Here is a 19,753-nt window from a genome sequence, read left to right as displayed (position 1 = left end):
ACAGGGATACCGGTGCAAAAGGAAGTGGGAGTGAGTGTCATGCAAGATGATGGGGTGATCTCGGTTGCCGGGTTCCCACGGGTGGACGGCATGGCAATGAGGAGGACCGAGCAAGTGACAACTCGAACACGGTGCAAACATAGGGTGCAACTCGTACATCGCAAGCATTCATTCACGGACGTTGTCTCGAGGTTATACCTTCAAAGCGTGCAAACGGGATGGATCAAGTTCGTAGAGGGAAGTAGACATTCTCACAACGGTGGTAGTGGAAGTAGTTGTTCACGCGGCGGTAGTCGAACTTGACGATACCGTTACACGGGTCTTCGGTAACGGTAGTGGTACCATTTTGTAGTCGTGCACATTCCGTAGATGTTCGAGGTCACGGCGAGGATCTTGACGTCCACGGAGTCTTCGAGGGTCGATGGTAGTGATACTCGCATCATCGGGGTACTTGTCGGATCCAAAAGGTACTTGGTGAATGATCTCAGAGACGACGTTTGACGGTCCACGTACAAGTCTTGGCGGCTTGAGCAGGGACCACCCAAACTCGGCAGGGGGCAGCAGGTCTCGACGGAGTGATGGACGTCCGAACAGGTCCAGGCGGTGGAGTCGAGCAGGACGACGATGCAGCGCTCACCGGTAAGGGCCTGGTTGCCGGGTCATAGGGGGTGGGAGACTCATGCCTTAGAAGCTCGTATGATTTACGGTCAACGGCGCTTGAGTTCCTGTTGCGGTGGCGGTCATGGTTCCGACGGAACTTGGTGCGGAGGAAAGGGTCAGATAGGGGGTCCAGGACTCGGATGCCGGTTGCAGGGATGCTCGGGGCAGGGGAAGTAGCAACCAAGGGGACCGGGAGGAGCTCGGCTCCCCTCGGACATTGCAGGCTGTTGGTGGAGGAGACGGTGGCATGGGCGCGGATGACGACGGATGCGGGCTCTCGAGGTGGCGCTGGGAGCATGGCTCTAGCGATGTCGCTCGCTGGTGGCGACCAGAGACGGAGGCAGGGTTTCAGCGAGGTTGGCGAGGCACGATGCCATGGCGAGGCGACGACGCAGAAGATGGCGCGACTGGTGGCGACCATTGCCAGAGGCGGGGAGGCCAGCTGCGCTGGTGGGCCGCGAGATGGAAGTTGCCAGGAGGAAGGAGGGAATTGGCCAGGCGCGGCTGTGAGGGCTCCTACGGGAGGAGGACGAGGGGGACCAAGAGGGATCCTCTGGCGTGTGTGGTTGGCAGCGATAGCGGGAGGAGAACGAAGGGAGAGATGGGATTGGGGCGAGCGAGGGCCTCCTGTGGCGGCGCAAGGGGAGACGAGGGAGTGAGGAGGGATCGATTGCCTAGGGTTCGGGAGCCAGTTGGGCCTAGAGGGGCAAAGGACTTGGCCGGCCTGGAGGACTGCGGAGAGGTTGGGAGGCCCGGGTGGCCCGACAGGCTGGTTGGGCTCCTTTCTCTCTCTCTTATTTTCTATAAACAGAAAATAACAAAGAAGAAAAAGAGAAGAAAGGAAAAGTTAGGGATAGAACTTGGACACGCGGACAATTTTTCTCGGACCCACAAAAATACGAGGAATTTGACAAAAATGGCCTCACGATTTTTAGAGGAAGTAAAATCCACACGCGTTGGATTTAACTCGGCAAGTTCGAATTTCAAAACCCATTCAAATGAACTCCAAATGGGTTGAAATTATAGGAGGTGACCCTACACAATATATGTGATTTATGGGCAGTTTTGGGACATTAATGGAGGAAGTAAAATTGCAACCCAATTTGCAATTTAACTTAAAAGGTCGAAAAGGAAGGATAGGAGGTTGAGTCGGGTAAGGGAAGAGTTGAAGAGTAGTGCAATTGGGTTATGGGTGATTCTAAGCTAATGGAATATCTTGTGATATCTCCATAATAATATTGGGAGGATATATGTTATAAAGAGAACTCACCATGTGAATTCCCTCGATTTAAATGGATCAAAGATCCACGCCATTTATTTAGTTGAGTTAAAAAATGACATGATGGCATGATGACATGATGCAATGCGCATGATGCAATGATGAATCTAAAGAACCAAACAAATCACACGACAAAACCCGAAAACCCTAGAAGGCATCTGAAGCTCCAGTCTTGGGGCGTTACAACACTCCACCACTACGAGAGGATCTCGTCCCGAGATCTAGGATGGCACCAGAGGGAAAAACAGAAGGGAAAGAGAAGAGGTAAAAACTAAGTTGCTTCTTTGACAAACGAATGAAACCAAAGAAGCTTTAGATGTTGAACAAGTTGAACGGAAAAAAAGAACAACAAAGATGCACAAAGTTGAAAACACTCCGTTAGAAAAGTGTAACAAGGATCATTACTAGAACCCCGTAGGTTGAAAAACATGAGAAAATGGTTGCAATGGACAAGAGGTACATCCAAACACTCCGGTTCAAAGGATAAGCACGAAAAGAACAAGGTCCTGACAAACAAGAAGATGAGTTGAAGAGAGCAACCTCACAAAGCCTCCGGAAGAAAAATATAAGAATGGACCCAAAAGAACAAGTTCTGCCTGGGATGAATTTGAGATAGCATCCTTAAAAAGAAGGATCGAACGGAGTTGTAGGAAAATCAACAACGAAAAGAATAAGTTTGATATGGTCTTATGGAATACATCTCCAATTATGAGGTGACAACCTGCCACTCACGGGAAAAAGAATTGGATTGATAAGAACAAGGAGATGAGAAACTTATTTCACCGGGAGGATAAAAGAAGAACTTGGGTCATTTATGAGCACCATAAATAGCAACAATCCTTAGGGAAAGCTTTAGGTGAAATATGACCCAAGATAATTCCAATGACGAGATTGATGGTTTTAAAATACATCATTCTTGACAAGATGTGAATCATGAAACATGAACTCAAATTCTCAAGAATGACATAATACCACCTCCGATGATACTGTAGAAAGAATTGCACTCCGGATAGCAAGATGAAGAATGCTTGAACTCCTCTGAAAAGAATCTTGATGAGCACTTCGAGAACGAATTAAATCCTTGATGAAACCATCATGTAGAACCTTCATGAAGAACTCCGGTAAAGAAAGAATGATCAAACAAAAAGAAAGAGAAGTTGAAAGCACAAGGTGAATCCTTGCAATGATTTAGATGGATTTCCATGATAATTAGAGCTTGGAACTCCGGGAAAGAAAGACGAGCACTTGAAACCAAGAATTTAATCATCGTGAAGAAACTTCGGAAGAAAAGATTAACATATGGATGAAACAAGAATAAGAATTATACTATGCTTAACCTTCACCAATTAAATTGATGACAAACAACGGATCTGGCATATAACTTATTCTCATAGAAAATATTAAAAGAGATATAACATAAACTCAATGGACCACCGGTAAGATTTAACCAATGAATACATTGATATGATAATGAAGGAATAGAAATCTTGAACGAACCACCGTAAGAATTGAAAAATAATGAATAAAACATAAAGAAACACCGAGAAGAATTAGCAAATACACGAAGATGCTTGAGAGGATTTAGATACATGAGAACGGAGAGATCACGAGCTGATTAGAGAAAACTTGAATCATGCACCGGTAAGATTAGAGAATGATAACTGACAGCTGAGGATAAATAAACCTGAATTGATGGACTCCAGATAACAAACTGAGAAGACTCTTACATTGCTCTGGATGGGTGAAAAGAATTCTGACAATCGAAAATGATTATGAGAGGATGGCAACAATCTCGAATGACAAATCATGAAGAGAATGGAGCAAGGTTGAAAGAAGAATGTTCTTCGGTCTTCAAAAATATGAGAATGACAATGAGAAACACCATCAAGAATCGTTTAGGCACTCCGGAAGAATCAAAACGAAGAGGTAGAACCAACGATGAAAAGAATTTGAAAGATCTTGGAGAAAACATTTGACTGATGATAAATCATTCTTACGTCAAACTTCGAAAGGAATTTGAGAATACCTCCGGGAAAATAAGAAGAGTCAGGTAAGATCCTGGGAAAAGACCTGTGGGTTAGGGCCCACGCAAAAGAAAACATCATTGAACGATTACTTGAAAAGAGAGATTGCACCGGTTGAATTAAATGACTTGAGTGAGATAACAACCTCGAAGATCTTGAATAAATGCAGAGTGGAAAACACGAATCTTCGAGATATCTTGGGCACTCCGGAACAATTTAATAGCGAGAAGTGAATGAATATGAGGTGCACCGGCATGAGAAGGTATTTGAAACGAGGAAAAAAGGATATGATCAACACCAAAGCTTGATTTGAATTCATCAGATAAAAGAGAATGAAGAATGATGAACTAGATGCTCCGTTAGCATCTTCCTGAGAATCACCGGATAAGAACATTGCTGGAAAAGAATGGAGAGACTTCATATGAATAAAAGGATACTTGATTAAGAATTCTGAGTCCTCGAAGAAAATAAGGGAGGGGGGGGGGCGGGAAAAACAAAGGCAACTTGGGATGGATGAACGAACACCGTTGAGAAAGCAGAGATTGAATCTTGCGGATATTGAAAAGATCGGATCCACTTGAAGAGAAAAAAACACGCCGGGTGAAAATGATTGACATGACACTCTTGATGATCAAGAAGGATTGGTCTTCACATCGGAGTATGAGAACACCATTTAGGGAAGGTATGGAATCAACATTTGACTTTGAAGCAACTCGAATACCACAACTCAAAACAAAACAAGGATTGGCTTGCAAAATAAGCCGGAACAAACATATGATAGAGATTTTGTCCGAAGTTTTTGTGGTGGGGCCTACACGGGCTCGATCGTACAACACCATCATGTACAAGGCAGTGCACATGACATACGAAGCGTCCCCGAGTCGGCATAGCCAAGGAATCTTTAAGACACAACGAGACCACTGTAAAACCGACCTTGAATAGGTGGACCACTAGACGTCGAACCCCAATTTCATATCATACATCTGTCGGAAAGATATCCTAAGAGCTACTTGAATTCCCACTTATGAAACTCCCGAAATTTTCCCAGTTATGCAATCAGGTGTTGGGGATACAGGGGAAGCATAATATCTCACCCAAACTAACAAATCCTACATCCAGTTGTATCCATCCTTCAACACATAACCAAGAAACCTTCGGAAATCATCTACCTCAACCTTCGAAAAGCATCCATTATACGAGTTATGGCAACACTCCCGAACTCCCGCCCCAGTACTGGGTGGCGTCGAGGTTATCTCACCAACAACTGCAGGAGATTTTCGATGTCGGTGAAACTAAACTCAGGTATTCCAGAACTGCAACGATAAAATTGTGATGACGACACCTCGGAGCTCAACTCCCCGGGACACTGCCACAAAACCCCTGACAGGAGGCACCAAGACAATGTTCTCGTCACAAAACCATCGGAACGATTCCAAGATACCCGCGTGATCCTAAAAATTTTGTGAAATTTGAGAAGAGAAGAGTCAAAACTCTATGTCTGGATGCCTTACCAGAGCGATGAAGGGACTGGGGAGTAAAAAGAATTCCTAAACTCTCCGATATATACTTCCTAAATGACTCAAAACATTTTTCTAGACTCAACACCGTCAGCTAATTCGATCAAGCAGGGGGCTCCTAAGGTCGGGGAAGGCTCTGATACCAACTTATAACGCCCTCGATGCGGCTATATCTCCCACATGTCGAAGCACGACTTAGAGGCATAACCGCATTGAAAGCAATGTCGCAAGTGAGGTAATCTTCACACAACCCATGTAACACATAAGGGAAAGAGATACATAGTTGGCTTACAATCGCCACTTCACACAATACATTAATAAAGCATTACATCATCCAAATACAATCAAGGTCCGACTACGGAACCAAAATAAAAGAAGAACCCCAAAAGCGACAGGGTCCCCGATCGACCCCAACTGGGCTCCACTACTGATCAACTAGAACGAAACAACACAAAGGGCAAGATCTTCATCGAGCTCCTCCTGAGCTTGGTTGCGTCATCTGCACGGTTCAACGGCACCTGCAAGCTGGTTTTGGAAGTAACTGTGAGTCACGGGGACTCAGCAATCTCACACCCTCGCGATCAAGACTATTTAAGCTTATGGGTAAGGTAAAGGTATGAGGTGGAGCTGCAGCAAACGACTAGCATAGATGGTGGCTAAACATACGCAAATGAGAGCGAGAAGAGAAGGCAAGGCACATTCGATAAAACTATGATCAAGAAGTGATCCTAGAACAACCTACGTCAAGCATAACTCCAACACCGTGTTCACTTCCCGAACTCCGCCAAGAAGAGACCATCACGGTTACACACGCGGTTGATGTATTTTAGTTAAGGTCAACTTCAGGTTTTCTACAACCGGACATTAACAAATTCCCATCTGCCCATAACCACGGGCACGACTTTCGAAAGTTCAATCCCTGCAGGGGTGTCCCAACTTAGCCCATCACAAGCTCTCACGGTCAACGAAGGAATAGACCTCCTCCCGAGACATTCCGATCATACTCGGTATCCCGGTACTCCAAGACATCCTCGACAATGGTAAAACAAGTCCAGCAAGACCACCCGATGCGCCGACATCTCGATAGGAGCTGCACATATCTCATTCTCAGGGCAACACCGGATAAGCAATCCGTACAACTAAAACCAGCCCTCGAGTTTCCCCGAGGTGGCGCTGCAAGGGGCTCTAGTTTGGACCAACACTTAGACAAGCACTGGCCCGGGGGGGTTAAAATAAAGATGACCCTTGGGCTGGCCTAACCCAAGGGAAAAAAAGGCTAGGTGGCAAATGGTAAAACCAATGTTGGGCCTTGCTGGAGGAGTTTTATTCAAAGCGAACTGTCAAGGGGTTCCCATTATAACCCAACCGCGTAAGAAACGGAAAATCCGGGAACATAACACCGATATGACGGAAACTAGGGCGGCAAGAGTGGAACAAAACACTAGGCATAAGGCCGATCCTTCCACCCTTTACCAAGTATATAGATGCATTAATTAAATAAGAGATATTGTGATATCCCAACAAGTAAACATGTTCCAACAAGGAACAACATCTCCATGTTCCAACAAGGAACAAGCTTCAATCTTTACCCGCAACTAACAACGCTATAAGAGGGGCTGAGCAAAGCGGTAACATAGCCAAACAACGGTTTGCTAGGACAAGATGGTTAGAGGCTTGGCTTAACAATATGGGAGGCATGATAAGCAAGTGGTAGGTATCGCAGCATAGGCATAGCAAAAGAGCGAGCATCTAGCAAGCAAAGATAGAAGGGATTTCGAGGGTATGGTCATCTTGCCTGAGATCCCGCAAGGAAGAAGAACGCGTCCATGAAGAAGACAAATGGACGTAGTCGCACGGATCCTCACAACTTCAGAATGGAACCGAAGCTAACGAGGGAAACAATCCGGAAAGAAGCAAACAACATAGTAAACAACCATCACATAACATGGCATGATGCACAAACAAGTATGATGCATGTCTGGATTAAAGAGGCATGGCATGGCAAAGAGCACAAGCAACCCTACAAATTAAGTGGAGCTCAATATGCAACAAGTTGCATATTGACGAAACACCATGACAAGTTATTTAGTTCGATCTCGGTTAGGTACTCAACAATATTAAATGTTGTTAAACATGGCAAGAGATGAGGCATAACAAAACTACACCATCTAAACAATTTAAATGGGGGCCGGATATAACAAATAACGAATCCAGTAAATCCCCACATGCATTTAACAATTTGGTGCAACAACAATTTTAAACATTTTCGATGTTATTATCATGATGCGAATGACATGAGCAAGTTTTATGCAAAATTTATGAAAATGTTGGCATGTTATAATATATGGGGCATTTTGTCATCGTGGTGGAAAGAAAAGGGTGCCACAGTGATGAATCTGAAAATGATGCCATGACAACATATCGGTTCCGGTAGCTCACAGGGATACCGGTGCAAAAGGAAGTGGGAGTGAGTGTCATGCAAGATGATGGGGTGATCCCGGTTGCCGGGTTCCCACGGGTGGACGGCATGGCAACGAGGAGGACTGAGCAAGTGACAACTCGGACACGGTGCAAACATAGGGTGCAACTCGTACATCGCAAGCATTCATTCACGGACGTTGTCTCGAGGTTATACCTTCGAAGCGTGCAAACGGGATGGATCAAGTTCGTAGAGGGAAGTATACGTTCTCGCAACGGCGGTAGTGGAAGTAGTTGTTCACGCGGCGGTAGTCGAACTTGATGATACCGTTACATGGGTCTTCGGCAACGGTAGTGGTACCCATTTTTTAGTCATGCACATTCCGTAGATGTTCGAGGTCACGGCGAGGATCTTGACGTCCACGGAGTCTTCGAGGGTCAACGGTAGTGGTACTCGCATCATCGGGGTACTTGTCGGATCCAAAAGGTACTTGGTGAAAGATCTCGGAGACGACGTTTGACGGTCCACGTACAAGTCTTGGCGGCTTGAGCAGGGACCACCCAAACTCGGCAGGGGGCAGCAGGTCTCGACGGAGTGATGGATGTCCGAACAGGTCCAGGCGGTGGAGTCGAGCAGGACGACGACGCAGCGCTCACCGGTAAGGGTCCGGTTGCCGGGTCATAGGGGATGGGAGACTCATACCTCAGAAGCTCGCAGGATTTACGGTCAACAGTGCTTGAGTTCCTGTTGTGGTGGTGGTCATGGTTCCGGCGGAACTTGGTGCGGAGGAAAGGGTCAGATGGGGGGTCCGGGACTTGGATGCCGGTTGCAGGGATGCTCGGGGCAGGGGAAGCAGCGACCAAGGGGACCGGGAGGAGCTCGGCTCCCCTCGGACATTGCAGGCTGCTGGTGGAGGAGACGGTGGCACGGGCGCAGATGACGACGGATGCGGGCGCTCGAGGTGGCGCTGGGAGCGTGGCTATCCGGACCTCGATTCCAAGTCACATCGATCTAGCCGGTAACACCTCATATCACTTTGCGGCCTCACGCACGGTATCCCATGGGTGTCGCCTTACCATGGCTGGGACCGTTTGCGCCTTTTGGCTCACGTATATGATAGTGTCGCTAGTATCCATATGATAGAGAACCCGGGCCGACATGGCTAGTCGTGAACCCAAAGCGGCACAGACCTATGGAGACAGGAATACATGAATCACATCGAACATGTCGGTCATCAGCGAGTGATTCCGGGCTGTAGCACTGGGCTAACAGGACTCCGGGGAACCCGGGCTGAAGCAGGCTAGGCAGGACTCCGGAAGTCACCGCGTGACATTTCCCCGAAGGGACAGACATAGGAACGAAGTGAAACACATGCCGGCCAGTCAAGTGTCCTGAACAGTAGTGCTGGGCTAGCAGGACTCCGGGGAACCGGGCTGTAGCGGACTACTATGGCTCGAGGAACACTAGACTACATTTCCCCATATGAAAGGCTGCCAAGGATAAACAACTAGATTGTCGGATCCCACTCATACCAAGCGTTTCAATCATACACACAATATGCCCGATTTGAGTACATACAACATGGCATCACAACAAAACCCTACAACTCAAGTACTTTATTTAAAGGCTCCAGAGAGCCATACATAACATGTTCATACAGATAGGGGTCACATGACCCGACACTCAAGTCATACAAACATACAAGCACATGCGGAAGCAACTAGTCTGAGTACAGACTCTAGAAAGAAGGAAGGCTTCTCGAAGCCTGTCTATCTACATAAGGCCCTCCATGGCCAGCATCACCACCTGGGTGGCTAGTCACTCGTCGACGTCAAGGTCTACGTAGAACCCATCGGAGTGGGCGGTGTCGTCTGAAAACAGTAGTTAAGCAAACATGAGTCCAAAGGTACTCAGCAAGTCTTACATCAGATCCTACTATACATGCTTATCCTCAAGAAGGTGGTGGGGTTAATGCAGCAAGCCATCTTTGACTCTTGGCTAAGCTATCCTACGGAACTCCACCAGTAAAATAGTTTTCGCACACGAGTCCACTACTCACCATCACAATACTCCACCGGGGATCCCCCCTCGTCATCCTACGAGAGGGCCATCCTCGGTACTCACTCTTATCTTGAGTCTTTTATTAGTATCCATTGACTTGTCTATGAACTATATAGGCAACCAAGTGGTCCTTTACCGCGGACGCGGCTATTCGAATAGTTTTATACCCTGCAGGGGTGTACTTCTTCATACACGCTTTCACCACTTACCGCCGCTTACACGACATGTACTCGGCAACCTTCAAGCGGAAGCCCAGCGAGGGTGTCGTCCACGGCCTACCTAAACACTTAAGTCTCTAGTCCAGGTTTATCGCCTATCTAGGTTCCATCCGCAGGGAGTCCGGCCGAGGTTTCCACATACGTCCCTGAACGATGTGAACAGGGTTCCCGAGACACCAAACGGGTGACTCGGTACATCGTGCCATGGTGTATCTACCGCAACATAGCCCACCCCTAGGGTCAGCGCTACGCATGGCCGCCAACACATAACCTACAAACACCAGAAACTATTTGCAACTCCTGGACAGAGTACTAGGGTGGTTAAGAAGCCGAGAGGGTCCATTTGTTTTGGGCCCAATGTACGGTAGTAACTGCATCCTAAATCACACATACAGATCTCAGTTCTTAGGGACGGCCCAATGAAACAACCCACCATGTACTCCTACATGGCCTCTCATCGACACCTTTACCAAAACATGCTCAACACCTCCCTCACATTACCGACATAAGCATTTCACTCTAGCCCATCACCCAGATGAACCAGACCTAACACAACTCTAAGCATAGCAGGCATAGCAAGGTAGGAATCACATACATGGCTCAATCAACTCTTACACATGCTAGTGGGTTTCATCTAGTTACTGTGACAATGACAGGTCATGCAGAGGATAAGGGTTCAACTACCGTAGCACACAATAGTTTGAATCGCATTGTCTTAATGCAGTAAACAAGAGCAGAAGCGAGAACATGGGTTTGTATCGGAATGATCAATGGTTGCTTGCCTGATGGAGTGGTAGTGGGATACTGCCCTTCGGTTGGATACTCGTGAATATCCTCGGAGGCAGAACCTACCACGAAGAACACATCGGAACACAATCAACACATGATGATATGCAACAATATGATGCATGCTATGACATGGAAATATGAATGTGTCTTGGCCTAATGCAAGTTATAATAGAAAGGAATGAACTCATTTGAATCTAAGATTCAAATATTAGCTCATTAAACATGGCCTTAATAGTGCATTTCCTTATTCTGCTTAAACAGCAAGGTAAACTTGTTTTGTCATGCATGAAACCATTACAGATGGATAGATTGAATTTTTCTGATCATTTTTCATATATAAATCTTTGCATTTGGAGCTATGGTTGATTTTCTATGATTTTTAGAAGTTTTAACTATTTTCTGGAATTTCCTGAATAAAGTTAAATCCAGAAAATGCATTACTGCGTCAGCATTGCATCATGCTGACCTCAGCAGGTCAAAGGCGCCAGCCCAGGTCAAACCTGACTGGTGGGACCCTTCTGTCAGCCTCTCAGCTAATTAACAGGGTTAGATTAACACTAATTAGCTGTCAGTGGGGCCTGGGCCCACATGTCAGTGACTAATTCAACTAAAATTAATTAAGACTAATCCTAAATTAGTTAGCAGACCGGCCCCACCTGTCATAGACTCAGGGGGGGTCTACCTGGGCCCACCCAGGGGTCAAACTGGGTCAAACTCGCCGGCGTTGAACCGCCGGCGAGGCCGAGACGGTGGAGGGCTTCGGATTTGGTCCTCCGGTGACCAAATCGACGGTGGAGACGTGCTACGTGTAGCTGGGGCTCATGCGCATCTAGTGGGGCAAGTGGTTGGACACGGGGACGCCGGAAACGACGCCGGCGACGACCTTGGCGGTCGCCGGAGTTCGGGCGTGGATGGATTCGATGCTACAGTGCACGGGAGGAAGAACTGGTGGTGGCTACGGGCTCCTGGTGCTGCACTGAGCACAACGGCGAGCTTGGCTTTGAGCCACTGTGGCTCTGGCCACGACGGCACCATGGCCGACGGTGGGGAGCTCTCGGGTGCGGTGGAAACAGCGGCTACAGAGGCCAAACGAGCACGGGAGCTAGGGGGAAAGGAAGAGGAGCTCACAGCGAAGTCGGAGAGGGGGTCAGCGAGCTCGGGGAGGTCCTGGCGACGACGAATCAAACGACGGTGTCCGGTGGCCGTGGAGGGGGAAGAAGGGCACCACGTCGTCTTGGGGTCGTCCGAGCTTGCGTGAGTCGACGGAGAGGTTCAGGGCGACGAGGCGGAGCGATTGAGCTCGTCGGAGGGGCGAGGGAGGGGCTCTGGTGGCAACTACGGCGATCGGCGGCGAGGGACGCGCTCGGCCATCGCGGGAGAGAGTGAGGGAGACGAGGGGGGAGTGCGAGAGGATGAGAGGGGACGTGGGGGTCGCGTGGCACCTCTAGACGTCTCCGGGCGTCGGCGGAAGCAGGAGGTGGCTAGCGCGTGGCCGGCGCGTGGCGAGCACGCGCCCCTGCCTCCTGGCGCGAGGAGGACGACGACTGTCGAAGCCAGTAGGCTGGGCCGAGCCAGGTGGGCTGGCCAGCTCAGGTAAGGCCCAGGTGGGCTTCCCTCTCCCCTTTTTTTAATTTGTTTCTTTTTTTCTAATTAACTGCAACTGTTGGGCTTTATTTAAAATACTAAAACGTTTCCAAAAATCCTAAAAATAATTGTGGGCTCTGTTTAGATTATTTCCAACAGCAAACATTTATTTCCAGAATTATTTGGGCATTTAAATTATTTTATAGCATTTAAATGCCCATATTCAAATACTTATGATTTAATTCAATGACCTTCTGTTGACCTAGAAAAATGTGCACCAATTTTGCCAGGGGTTTTAACCCAAGACAAAGAGGGTGAACTTTTTAGAAGGGCATTTCAGGTTCATTGAAAATAATTTTAGTAAACCCTAGTTGTTTCCAGGGGGGTGTTGGGGGTTTCTGCCTTCCCCATTTCAAACATAAAAGAAATTTAAACATGATGCACACTCTAATGCTTGAACTAGCTAGGGTGTGACAGTGGCTCTGGCGATGCCGCTCGCTGGTGGCGACCAGAGACGGAGGCAGGGTCTCAGCGAGGTTGGCGAGGCACGATGCCATGGCGAGGCGACGACGCAGAAGATGGCGCGACTGGTGGCGACCATTGCCAGAGGCGGGGAGGCCAGCAGCGCTGGTGGGCCGCGAGATGGAAGGCGCCAGGAGGAAGGAGGGAATCGGCCAAGCGCGGCTGTGAGGGCTCCTACGGGAGGAGGACGAGGGGGGACCAAGCGGGACTCCTCTGGCGTGTGTGGTTGGCGGCGATAGCGGGAGGAGAACGAAGGGAGAGATGGGATTGGGGCGAGCGAGGGCCTCCTATGGCGGCGCAAGGGGAGACGAGGGAGTGAGGAGGTATCGATTGCCTAGGGTTCGGGAGCCAGCTGGGCCTAGAGGGGCAAAGGACTTGGCCGGCCTGGAGGACTGCGGAGAGGTTGGGAGGCCCAGGTGGCCCGACAGGCTGGTTGGGCTCCTTTCTCTCTCTCTTATTTTCTATAAACAGAAAATAACAAAGAAGAAAAAGAGAAGAAAGGAAAAGTTAGGGATAGAACTTGGACACGCGGACAATTTTTCTCGGACCCACAAAAATACGAGGAATTTGACAAAAATGGCCTCACGATTTTTAGAGGAAGTAAAATCCACACGCGTTGGATTTAACTCGGCAAGTTCAAATTTCGAAACACATTCAAATGAACTCCAAATGGGTTGAAATTATAGGAGGTGACCCTACACAATATATGTGATTTATGGGCAGATTTGGGACATTAATGGAGGAAGTAAAATTGCAACCCAATTTGCAATTTAACTTAAAAGGTCGAAAAGGAAGGATAGGAGGTTGAGTCGGGTAAGGGAAGAGTTGAAGAGTAGTGCAATTGGGTTATGGGTGATTCTAAGCTAATGGAATATCTTGTGATATCTCCATAACAATATTGGGAGGATATATGTTATAAAGAGAACTCACCATGTGAATTCCTTTGATTTAAATGGATCAAAGATCCATGCCATTTATTTAGTTGAGTTAAAAAAATGACATGATGGCATGATGACATGATGCAATGCACACGATGCAATGATGAATGCAAAGAACCAAACAAATCACACGACGAAACCCGAAAACCCTGGAAGGCATCTGAAGCTCCGGTCTTGGGGCGTTACATCTGTAAACAACACTTTTATCGAGCCTCGGTACACTACCTCTCCACCAAGTAGTGACCTAGTTCATCATCATCTCCCAGGGGCATTAGTGGCACCCACTGGGCTTTTTGCAAGTATGTCAAACCACACTTGTTTCTTTCCATGCATAACCCTGATCTACTTTGCGTAGCAACTACTTAGCATCCTATCTACTTCCACCGGCATAACCCTCATAGAAAGGTAGGGTCATGCATCATGCAACTGTCAACGAGAAAGGCAACGGAGGCACCACCTCAGGTGGCCACCGTTTTATCATGACTTCGATGCAAGCAATAAAAGTGCTATATGACATGCATAAAAAGGGTTTCATAGACATGGTCAAAGGGCTGCTTGCCTTGGTCTTCAAGGTCTTCAAATATCTCTGGTCCATCTCCGAGCATTTCGTCTACTTCGTTAACTATCGTCGAAAACAACCATAATAAGCAACACAACAAGGCAAGAATAAATGTGCTCTAAAAATATGAAGTTGACTTTTATTAGATACCTCTGGTCATATGAGGAATGACAAAAGTGATTTCATTGGAAGTGGATCAATGGATATTTCTAAACATTTCGATATGATGGAAACAAGGGGTTTATGGAATTGCAAGAAGTGTACAGAAACATATTTTTGAAAAATGAGCAAAGGCACCCATTTAACAAAGGATGATTTTAGAAGCATCTAGGAATTGGTCTCACTGGATTTGGAGTTGAAATGATTTTCCTATGAATTTGCAAAGTTGACAAATATGAAGAAATAGACCATTATTTGAGGTGATATAGAAAGTATTAGTAAAAATGTTCAAAAACCTAAGTTTTGAACTCATAGACACCTAGGATTTTGAATCATGGAATTTGGATCAAAAATGGGCTCTCTGTGATTTTCTAAAGTTTATCAATAAAATGGAAAAATAGGATTTGCTAATTATTTGTGAAAGAAATATTTCTGTAAAAATGTGCAAGTAGCACCATGTGATAGGGAATGATTTTAGAAACTACTAGAAATTTGAATCAACAAATTTGGAGTTAATTTGAATTGTTTATGGATTTTTGAAGTTGACTGGAAAAAGAAAAAGGAAATAAGGTTTTAACCTTATCCTGCGCACTGGGCGGCAGATAGGCCATGGGCCGGCCCAGCTGAATAGCCGCACGCGGTGACCGAGGCGACGTCGAAGGCGCCCACGCGAAGTGCGCCTTCACCGCGGGGACGCGAGAGGGGGAGAACCCGCCTCCACTTGCCAGCGTGGCCCGGTGGCTGGGCCACTGACGAGCGGGGCACGCCTGCAGGGCCTTCGTCTTCCTCTTCCTCCCGCGCGCTTGCCTGGCCAAGGGAGCAGAGAGCCCCGACAGCGACTGTCGGCGCTACGGAGCACCTCTGGCGACGCCCTGGCTATGGATGAGCTCGGCGTCGAGTGCCGCATCCATTCGTGTATGCCACGGCTGCCGGGGATGGTCGAGGCGACGGCGGCTTGGATGCCGGCGGACGGTGGCGTCGGGCGAGATTGGGCACGGCGCTACGGTCCGTCCTCGGACGAGGGAAAGAGCGTGGGAGCTCCGCCTTGCTCATGGGAGCCTACTGGTGGAGAGAGGAGAGGGAGAAGAGCTCGGGCTCGGCTGAATTTAGGTGATGGACGGCGGCTCGGCTTCGGCCTTGGAGGTGGATGGAGGGCACGGGAGGAAGAATGGCGCGGTCCGGGGGGTCCAGGGAGGGAGAGAGGGCGAACCGAGGCTGGAGAGGTCTCGGGGGTGGCCTTTTATGGCGGGGCGATGGTGCACCGTGGGCTCGTGCGCCGGCGAGCTCGTGCTCGTCGCTACGGGCCACGGGAGCTCGTCGCGGTGTGTCTGGGGTGTTCCTGGATTCGGTCTAGAGCTAGGGGAGAGAAGAGAGAGAGCAGGGGGGCCAGGGGCATCGCGCGTGTGAGCTTGCTCACTGGTGTACTCGGGCGGCCGGCGCGCGTGCGAGCAGGGGCAGGAGGAGGGAGAAGGAGGAGGGGGACAGGGGTGTAGCGTGTTGCGGACGTCGAGGCGCGTCGGCAGGCGTGCGGGGAAGGGCCGAGGTGGTCGGAGGCATCGGGCAGAGGGCAGCTACAGTGCAAGGGCGCACTGTAGCGTGCTCCAGAGCATGCATATGGCCGGCATGGCCATTTTAAAAGGTCAGGGGCATGTCCACTTGTGTCCTGGAGCTTCCTTGGATGCTCTAGAGTGGTCAGGAGCTAGGTGGAGGGCTGCATATAGAAATGAGAGAGAGAGGAGGAGTTGCCATGGGTAAACAGAGAGAGAAAGAGATGGGTTTCACCCCCAAAATAATTGAGTTGTTGAAGGAGGAGAGTTACTGGGGGTAGGAGGTGACCTGGGGCAGCTGTGGTAAAAACATAGGGTCATGGAGATTAGTGGAAGTGGTCAAAATGGAATTTTGGTAAAGTGGCAGAAGGTGTTTGATGCTTGTTTGGTTAAGCAAATGAACTCCATTTGGCATGACACTCCACAGGGTGAAATGGCACATATAATTAGGTCCTTCAACCAATTTTGAGCTCATTTGGGCAAAGTTGCCAATGCAGCTTTTGTAAACCCTAGAAATCAGCAGAAATGGCTTTACCAAGATTTAGTCATGCAAATCTATTCTCCTTGATGGACCACTTGGTGTAGTGTCATCATTTGAGGATTTGAACATGTCCACAAAAATTCAGATCAAAAGGACGCACTTGGCAATGTAGAGTTGTTCAAATTTGGTTCTGGACAAAAAGGGTTTTGGGGTACTTCGATCAAGATAACATTCTCTCCAACTTGTGCCATTTGGTCTAGATGCATTATTACACCATTTGAGCATGTGCACCAAGTTTGAGAGCATTTGGACATGTTTGGCAATGTAAAGTTGCTCAAACTTCAAAATGGACAGAAATGGCTTTGGGGGGATTTCATGGGGTTATACTATTCTCCATGACATGATACTTGGCAAGATCATCAAACATGTCATATGTGACATGCTAGAATTTTCTTGGAATTCTTGGGGAATATTTCCTGTAGAAATATTTCAAATCCTTGAAATGGGCAGAAATGGTTTTTGAGGGATTTGACCAATATTTTGAACATGGCCATGTGTTGAAACTCTTATATATGGACAATATATGTCCATTGAGTTTCCATGATTTTTGTCAAATATTTTTGAAACAATAAAATAATTTTTCCCTATTAAAGACCATTTCTGGCCTTAAGAAAAAGCTTTTAAATAAAATAGGAAAATAACTTTTAAAATTATATTTTTGTGGTTTATGGGAGTCCTATATCTAATAGGATTCAAATATACCTTTTGAAAGATTTTTCACAACCCAAATCAAGTACTTACAGTGCAAACCACAATTCAGGGGTTTTGGAAAACTAATTTTAGAAAATTCTTTTTGGACAAAATATTTTTGCAAGAAATTGTTTTTATGTCCTATACACATGGAATTATCATTGGGCAAGGTTTTGGATCAAGGAGAAGGAGTATAGGAGTTGGAGGATTTATTTGATTTTTAGAGCACTTGCAAACAACAAACAAAATCCAATCAAGGCAAGGTCCAAAACACTCAAAAGTTTTTGTCAAACCACATTTTATCATGATTTATTTTCTTAAGTGTTGTGGCATTAAAATCAGGGTGTGACATACCTACCCCCTTACAAGAATCTTGTCCCCGAGATTCCCAGACTAGGCGCGGAAAGGAATATGGAAACTTGGATTTGGGGTAGTCTTCACGTCCTCATACTGCTTCTGCTTCCGTTTGGTGCTCCAATGAACCTTGAAGTACTCGATGGCATGGCTTCGTGTTTGTCGTCCTGCTTGATCCAGGTTGCAATTGGGGTCTCTCGCGTAGGTCATATTGGGCTGGAGGTCGCTGGCTCGTGGTCGATGTCCTTGTAGAGACCGGGCTAGTTAGGAAGTTGGAAACGTTTCCGGAGTGGTGTCGTGTGGAAAAACGTTGTGCACAGTGGGTGACTCAGGTGATAACTCTAGCCGGTAGCCATCTATTCTTTGTCTTGCAGTGATCTTGGAGAGGGCCGATAAATCTTGGTGTGAGCTTCCCTTTGACATGGAAATTCTTGGTTCCTTTGAGAGAAGTGGTTTGCAGATATGTCTGGTCTTTGATGCGGAGGTATTCTTCTTCAAGATGGTGGTTGGTGTAGTTTCTCCTCCTTGGCATGGCGGTCTTCAAATGTTTCTTCATCAGCTCAGTGATTCTTCTTCCGTCTTCGGGTAGACAAGTATGTTACCCAAATAAGCATGACAACTATCTTGTCTAAGCACTCCAAGAAAACTTTGTTCACGGGGTACATAAAGTAGGCTGGGGGTATTGGTGGTGGTCATGGTTGAGTATGGTCCGAGGTGTTCTTGATTTAGAGTCAAGACCTATGGTAATGACCCGACCATGTTGTGGCTTAGTAGGGCTTAAGGGTTTCAAGGATTCTAGTGTGCCAGGGAACATTTTATTATCTTATCCTTAAGCATGGTTTCTGAGATGCCAATAGTCTATCTAGTCCTTCAAGCAAATAACCTTATACCATCAAAAGCATCATCTCGTATAGGCCAAATCCAATCATCACTCATGATTTACCAAAGTCTCAGATAATTCCTCTATTCCTATATCCTCAAATTGGTCTTCCTTATGGCATCGTCAGTTCTTGTGCTATATTAGGGTGATAATGTGCTCATTCACTATGTCCACTAGTTCCATAATGAACCCAGTGCTGTGCAAGGTTTATAGAGGCTTATCTGGTTCTCTTGCAATTCTATGGGTTAAGCACATGGTTAAGGACTCGAGCTGGGGTATCTCGTGAAGTCTCGAAGGGTCTAAGAATGGGTTTCTAATCTTGAGGGTTAAATATAACTCTACGGGGTTTCACTTGGTTGAGGAGACGGTAGCAAAAGTCTTCATTGCCAGTTGGTTGCCGAGGTAGAATCCTTGGTGCATCTTGTCTTGCTGATCTTCAGTTGATGAAAGAGATGCGGGGGAAAAGTAGCATAGAGGAGGGGAATGCCTAAAGGGGGTTCTATAGTGCAAGTGCAACCAAACGGGTACCAAAAGGGCCAAACAAAGGAAAACAAGGAAGGTGATATAGTCGCGTACTTGTTGCCTAGGGCAAAAGTGTGACTTATATCAAAACACAATCAAATAAAAACAAGCAACACACAGTCATGGCTCTATTTGAACCATCATACGGACTCGACTGCGCATAGGGGGTACACGACTCATCCTACCCTAGGGGTTCTCGGACTAAGTAGTCATGCTTTACTTCGTGCCTCGTGCAGTCTTCTGGGTTTTCCTCAGGTGTTGCTATGTCTCTTGTAGTTGTTCGACGAAACAATCCAGGTTGAGCCTGAAGATTCTTCAACAACTTCTCGCATGTTGAAGTGATGGGGTGAAGGTGGCTTCTCGTAGCAGGCATTAACTCGGTCTTCTGTTGTCCTCTTATTCATGACAATCCCGTTTTGTCTTCTAAGGCGTCGATGGTACCAGGTAGGTAATCCTTTATGCAATGACATTAACAAGGCATAGTAGAGGT

This window comes from Triticum aestivum, chromosome 3A (assembly GCF_018294505.1).
Source record: "Triticum aestivum cultivar Chinese Spring chromosome 3A, IWGSC CS RefSeq v2.1, whole genome shotgun sequence".
Lineage (NCBI taxonomy): Eukaryota > Viridiplantae > Streptophyta > Magnoliopsida > Poales > Poaceae > Triticum > Triticum aestivum.
The sequence above is the reverse complement of the archived record's forward strand: the minus strand, read 5'-3'. Positions refer to the sequence as shown.